The sequence below is a fragment of the Mustela erminea genome, chromosome 3, assembly GCF_009829155.1.
Source record: "Mustela erminea isolate mMusErm1 chromosome 3, mMusErm1.Pri, whole genome shotgun sequence".
Lineage (NCBI taxonomy): Eukaryota > Metazoa > Chordata > Mammalia > Carnivora > Mustelidae > Mustela > Mustela erminea.
The window spans coordinates 72,587,389-72,593,388 of record NC_045616.1 but is presented as its reverse complement, the minus strand read 5'-3'; the positions used below and the strand labels follow the sequence as shown (position 1 = coordinate 72,593,388).

General features: G+C 36.0%; 1 long non-coding RNA gene across 1 annotated transcript in view; it reads right to left on the bottom strand.

Moving 5' to 3' along the window:
* Nucleotides 1–1,888: 1,888 nt before the first annotated feature.
* Nucleotides 1,889–6,000, bottom strand: part of LOC116585602 — a 331,358-nt gene continuing 327,246 nt past the window's right edge. The window contains exon 3 of the long non-coding RNA XR_004283716.1: nucleotides 1,889–2,180. This is a non-coding gene — a long non-coding RNA (uncharacterized LOC116585602). The remainder of the gene's footprint in view (nucleotides 2,181–6,000) is intronic.

Below are 6,000 nucleotides of genomic sequence, written 5' to 3'. Positions count from 1 at the left end.
CATGGGTGATCGGAGTTCTTTGGTAGGTAATCAGCTCACTTTGGGGTACCAGCTGAAAAGGCGCCTCCTCCTACTACCCCGCCATCTTGTCCCCCCTCCTCTTCACTTACTTTTGTTATCCCGCCTTTCTAGCTTTTAAATAATTTCTCACATTGAACATGTCATAATCAGAAAAATTACTTTTTGCTCCACATCTCTCGGCATCAGGGAAGTACAGATCAAAACCACAATGACATACCACCTCACACCAGTCAGAATGGCTAAAATTAACGAGTCAGGAAATGACAGATGCTGGCGAGGATGCAGAGAAAGGGGAACCCTCCTACACTGTTGATGGGAATGCAAGCTGGTGCAACCACTCTGGAAAATGGCATGGAGGTTCCTCAACAAGTTGAAAATAGAGCTACCGTACCACCCAGCAATTGCACTACTGGGTATTTACCCTAAAGATACAAACATAGTGATCCGAAGGGGCACATATACCCAAATGTTTATAGCAGCAATGTCTACAATAGCCAAACTATGGAAAGAACCTAGATGTCCATCAACAGATGAATGGATAAAGAAGATGTGATATATGTGTATGTATATATATATATATATATATATATATATATACACATATATCACATATATGTGATATCATATATATATATATATATACACAATGGAATACTATGCAGCCATCAAAAGAAATGAAATCTTGCCATTTGCAATGACATGGATGGAACTAGAGGATATTATGCTGAGCCAAATAAGTCAATCAGAGAAAGACAACTATCATATTATCTCCCTGATATGAGGAAGTAGAGATGCAATGTGGGGCATTTGGGGGGTAGGAAAAGAAAAAATGAAACAAGATGGGATCAGGAGGGAGACAAACCATAAGAGACTCTTAATGTTACAAAACAAACTGAGGGTGGCTGGGGGAGGGGGTTGGGTAGAGAGTAGTGGGGTTATGGACATTGGGGAGGGTATGTGCTATGGTGAATGCTGTGAAGTGTGTAAACCTGGAGATTCACAGACCTGTACCCCTGGGGCTAATAATACATTATATGTTTATAAAAATATAATACATTATATGTTTATAAAAAAAATTAAAAAAAGAAAAAAATTACTTTTTAAGGGCCCAGTGTCTCATCAGCTATCCATAATATTATGTCTAATTTAAAACACCACACCTAGTTTTCAATGCTTTACCTTTAGTCTGCAGTTTTCAAGGACTGGGTGGATGCTAAAGGAAAGTGAAGACTTAAGGAAGAAACCTTGCTGAGAATATTTTATTAACCATAAACCAGTGCTTATTTATCAGTAAGCACTGATAAATGGGTATCTCTCTTTAGTGGCCCAATTGCAAGGTCTGAGGTGTGCAGTGAGTGTCTATAAAATATTCATGAAGGTGTATGAGTACCTAATAGATTTTATGGAAAAGCCAAGTAAATGACAATTGGGGCCTGATGACTGACCTCCAGTTCTGTAAGGATCCCCCTCTCAACTCTCACCCTCCCTGAGGTAGGTACCAGATACAAACTTTCATTAAGGAAAGAGTTTTTTCTTTTCTTTTTGTTTATATCTTGGAGCTCTTTTTTTATGTTCATTTAGCCAGCCTATAGCACATCTTAAGTTTCTGTTGGAGTGTTCAGTGATTGATTAGCTGTGTATAACACCCCATGCTCACCCCAACACGTGCCCTCCTTAATACTCACCACCTGGTTACCATGCAAGGAAAGATACAGTTGAAGTTCACAGTCTGGTGGAGGGTCAGTAAGGGGTAAGTGGAGCAACGGGGGGAAGGGAGGGGCATAATATTGCAAAGAATATAATGCATCCCATGCATATGGCATTGTCTCTACTGTGCATTTTTATACAGCTCTAGGGAGAAGAAAATATATAAAAAGAGTTAAGTACACAGAATTTCTATTGTATATGTAAGATTGGAGCATGCAAAGGAGCTTTAAACAATAAACGATATCAAATTCTCTTACTTGAGGATTAGCTTTTTATTTTGACGTATATGTGATGGACTACAACTGCTAGGCTATAAAAAAACTGTGAAACTTCTGTCTTCTCAATCTCCTCATGATTGCTTCTGATGTACTTTACATGCTGGTGTGACACTTCTTCTGTTTCTCAAGTAATTGTGTCCATGAGGAAATCCAGTTTAAAGATGAAGCCAACCACTGGAGAAAAAAGAAGAGTTTAGAAAATTACAGATTATTGGAACTGATGACTTGTTGAATATTTTGATTTTCTTTAAACTTAATTATATCAGCCATGACATTCCCGTAATGGTTGAACCTAGACTGGACCCTTAAGAGTTCAAGCCAGATTCAAGTAGGCATCTTGTTGCCCATAATTGAAAGCATTTGGGGGCAGTCCTTATATATATTTATCGAATGGGATGAGAATGTGAAATGTCTGTACACATCTTGCAGGGTTGAGGTTTTATAGAACACATTTTAGGAAATAGTTTTAATCACAGAGTTTTTATTTTGAAGTTATACCATTATTTAACCACTTCACATTTTACACAGTACTGATTTTTTCCTACTATTATAATTAACCTACACTTACAGCCTTCTGTTGTTTTTTTTTGCATTTCCATATGCACATCTGTGACTTTGTCCTCAGGATAAATTTCTAATAGTGAATTTACTTTACTGAGGTAAAATTGATATATGACACCGTACTACATTATAACTTGATATTTGTATAAAGTTCTTATCACTAGAAAAAAAAATCTGGAAGTATAAAATGTGACAAATGTCAACTAGATTATTATGGTGATCACTTCAGAGTTTAAAAAGTAATGACCACAATAAATCTACCTACTTCACCTTCTAAAGTTACTGAATTTGTATTTTTTGTGATAAAAACTTTCAACATTTACTCGGTAAGCAATTTCCACATAGGCAATCAGTATTTTTAATAGTAGTCATGTTTTATATCACAATCTCAGGACTTAATTATTTTATAACTGAAAGTTTCTACCTTTTGACTCTTTCATCCGTTTCACCTACCCCGTGTCTAGCAACCAGAAATCTCTCCTTTGTATTTTTTTTTTTAAAACATTACACATAGAATTGAGGTCATACAGTATTAGTCTTTTCCTGCCTTTGTTCACTTAGCATTTTGTCCTCATGATATATCCATATTGTCACCTATGGAAAGATTTTATTCCTTTTTAGGGCTGAACAAAATTACATTGTGTGTATATATCATGCTTACTTTATCCATGCATACCTAAGAGAGAACTGAGGGTGTTTCGATGCCTTTGGCTATTGGAAATAATGCTGCATTTAACATGGAGGGAATATATTACTTCAAGTTATTATTTTTGTTGTTTTTAGATGAATACCTAGGAGTTGATGGATAATTGGGTGGTTTTTCATTTATTAAGCAATGGCTAGCCTGTTACACATTATGGCCATGGCACGTTACACTCTCACAGGTTTTCGTTTTTTTCCTACATCCTTTCTTGTCTTTTGGATAATAGTTGACTTTAATAGATATGATACCTCATTGATGATTAGTGACCTCTTTTTGTTGTTGTTGTAGGTTGTAGGAGTTCCTTATATTTTGGCATAACTGCTTATCAGGTACATAATTCACAAGTATTTTCTTTCATTCAATAGATGGCCTTTCATTGTGTTTGCTTTCTTTGCTATACAGAAGCTTTTTAGATTGATGTAGTCCCATCTGTTTTTTTGCTTTTGTTGCCTTTGTTTCTGGTGTCAAATAAAAAAAAAGTCATCACTAAGACCAATGTTAGGGAGGTTACCACCTTATGTTTTCTTCTACAAGTTTTACAGTTCCAAGTCTTAAATTCATTGTGTATCTATTTTTAGTTAATTTTTGTGTAGGGTGTAAGATAGTATTCCAGTTTCATTCTTGTGCATGTAACTGTCAAGTTTTCCCTGCACCATTTATTGAGAAGACTGTCCTTTCCTTATTGTATATACTTGGCATTTTTGTCATAAATTAATTGAACATGTAAGTGTCAGTTTATCTGTGGACCTTCTATTCTGTTCTGTTGATCCAGGTGTCTGTGTTGAAGTCAATACCATACTGTTTTGATGACTATACCTTAGCCATGTAGGTCGAAATGCCAATATCCTTTGAAATCAGGGAGCATGATGCCTCCTGTTTTGTTTTTCTTTCTCAGAATTGTTTTGACTATTAGAGATTTTCTGTGGTTCTGTACAAACATTAGGATTGTTATATTTTTATGGAAAATGCTATTGGAATTTTTATAGAGATTACACTGAATCTGTAGACAGCTTTGGTTAGTATAAATATTGTAACAACGTTAATTCTTTCAATCCATATGCATAGACAATCTTTCCATTTATTAATGTCTTCAATTTTTTTAATCAATTATGTCTTACAGTTTTTAGTTTTTGTATGCCTAGGGTTTTTTTTCTTTTAAAGATTTTATTTATTTATTTGACAGAGATCACAAGTAGGCAAAGAGGCAGGCAGAGAGAGAGAGGGGAAAACAGGCTGCCTGCTGAGAAGAGAGCCTGATGCAGGGCTCAATTCCAGGACCCTGGCATCATGACCTGAGCCGAAGGCAGAGGTGCCCCTGTTTTTTTTTTTTTTTAAGATTTTTTAAAAATTTATTTGACAGATAGAGATCACAAGTAGGCAGAGAGGCAAGCAGAGAGAGAGAGAGAGAGAGAGAGAGAGAGGAAGAAGCAGGCTCCCTGCCTAGCAGAGAGCCCAATGTGGGACTTGATCCCAGGACCCTGAGATCATGACCTGAGCTGAAGGCAGAGGCTTAACCCACTGAGCCACCCAGGCAGCCCACCCCCATATTTTTTTTTAATCCTAGGTCTGTTATTAGGCACCCCTGGTATTTTTTTTTTTTTTAATCCTAGGTCTTTTATTCTTTCTGGTGCACTTTAAATTAGGATTTCCTTAATTTTCCTTTCTGTTTTTTAAAAATATGTAGAAACATAAGAGTGCTGTATTTTGACTTTGTATCCTACAACCTCACTAAATTTATGTATTCAGTCTAGGAGGTTTTGGTGGAGCCTTCAGGGTTATTTTAATATAATGGATCATGTCATTTGCTAAGAGTGAAAGTCTACTTCTTCCTTTCCAATTTCAGTGACTTTTTAAAATCTTTTCCTTGCCTAATTGCAGTGGCTGGGACTTCCAGTTCTTTGTTGAATAAAGGTAGTGAGACTGGGCATCCCAGTTTTGTTACTGATCTTAGAGGAAAAGTTCACTGCTGAGTATGATATTAGTTTTGGGCCTCTGATTATGGCCTTGGTTATGTTGAGGGGCATTCTTTCTATCCTTATGTTACTGAGAGTTTTTATTAAAAAATTGTTTATTTTTGTCAAATGCTTCTTCTGTGTCTACTGAGATAATGATATGGTTTTTAATACTTCATTTTGTTAATAGGATGTGCTATGTTGATTTTTTTTGCAGATGCTAACGTATCCTTACATCTCTGGAACACATCACACCTCATCACCAGGTATGTTCTTTATAGTGTTATTGTTGAATTCACTTCGTAAATATTTTGTGGAGAATTTTTGCATCTCTGAACATCAGAGATCTTTGCCTATAACTTCCTTTTCTTGTGGTATCCTTGTCTAGTTTTGGAATCATACTAAAGCTGGCCTTACAAAATGAAGTGTTCCCTCCTCTCCTATTCCTGGAAGAGTTTTAGAAGGATTGGCCTTAACTCTTTGAAAAGTTTGGTAGAATTTACCAGTGAGGCCCATCTGGTCTAGGACTTACTTTGTTGGGAAGATATTGATTACTGATTCTCCATACTAGTAATTGGTCTCTTCAGATTTTCTATTTCTTCATGGTTTTTGGAAGGTAGTAAGTTCCCAGGAATTGCTTTATTTCTTGTAGGTTGTTCAATTTGTTGCCATAAAATTCTTTGTAGTAGCCCTTTAAGGACACTCATACTTCTTTGGTATCAGTTGTGATAACCTCTTGCATTTCTAATTTTATTTGAGTCTTTCTGTTTTTTTTCTT